The sequence below is a fragment of the Colobus angolensis genome, unplaced genomic scaffold (genome assembly GCF_000951035.1).
Source record: "Colobus angolensis palliatus isolate OR3802 unplaced genomic scaffold, Cang.pa_1.0 Scaffold41, whole genome shotgun sequence".
NCBI classification, from domain to species: Eukaryota; Metazoa; Chordata; class Mammalia; order Primates; family Cercopithecidae; genus Colobus; species Colobus angolensis.
The window spans coordinates 7,493,635-7,494,706 of NW_012117488.1; the positions used below are offsets into that span (position 1 = coordinate 7,493,635).

The following is a 1,072-nucleotide window of genomic DNA, read 5'->3' on the forward strand; positions in this document are numbered from 1 at the left end:
GCCTGAACAGAAGTGCTGTGGGCTGGCCTGGGCTCTCTCTATGCATCCTGAGAGAACTGCCATAGGCCCTAGAGGGAAGGGATGAAAGAGCGAAGAAGGCAGTCCCTGGATCAGCAGCAGCACCATCCTCTGATGCCGTCTGCCACCAGCTTGGGCAGTCCGCCAGCTCGGAAGCACTCACGGCTGGAGCCTGGGCTCTAAGCATGGACCCCAGAGGCCAGACAGGAGAGAGGTGGCAGGAAGAGTTCTACTGGTGTCACACGGGGGCAAGGGAACCAGGACTCGCCCTTGCTTGTCAGCCCATCAGCTTCTTCAGGCAGGCCTCCAGCCGATCCTCATCTTTGATGCCCACAAACTTGTCCACCACATCCCCATTCTTCATGGCCAGCACAGTGGGCACCGCCAACACCTCATACTCAGTGGTGAGGTCTGTGTGGTCATCAATATCCACCTTGGCCATAAGTACTTTCCTATGCTGCTTGGCCACCATCTTCTCTAACCTCAGCCCCAGTATCTTGCAGCGTCCACACCACTGTGTGTGGAAATCCACAACCACAGGCGTCTCACTGTTGACCAATTGGTCTTGAAAGTCACGTCCATCCTGGATATTAACGGTCATTGAGGAGATCCTGGTGGTGTATATTGTCCGATCTGAGTTGGGTGTTACAGCCAGGCCACCAGGACTGCATTGTGGGGTCTGCAGGACTCTGTAAGTGAGAGGTGACCACCGATCCTGAGAGGGCTTCCTGGAGACGACTGAGACCAGGAACCTCCTCAGGAAAAGTCAATGAGACATTTCCCTGCAATGCAAGCAGAGGGATGCACAGCCCAGCTCTCCCTGACTGTCAAGGGCACTCCTGTCCATTACTATCATTCCTTAAATGTAGATCAAAAGTTTTCGCAAATACATTACCATATATTTATTTGCTCAATTGAGGATCATTTGCCACTTCTCTGCCTACACATTTTGTGAGCACTTTTTATGATTTATTCCCTAATCTTGTTGCTTCCTAAGTGTATATTTTTTTCTTTAAACCAATATAATAGAAGCATTGGATTATAAAGCTGGAAG

General features: G+C 50.7%; 1 pseudogene; it reads right to left on the minus strand.

The window, feature by feature from the left end:
• Nucleotides 1-222: 222 nt before the first annotated feature.
• LOC105521808 lies at nucleotides 223-856 on the minus strand (annotated as a pseudogene).
• Between the last annotated feature and the right edge of the window lie 216 nt (nucleotides 857-1,072).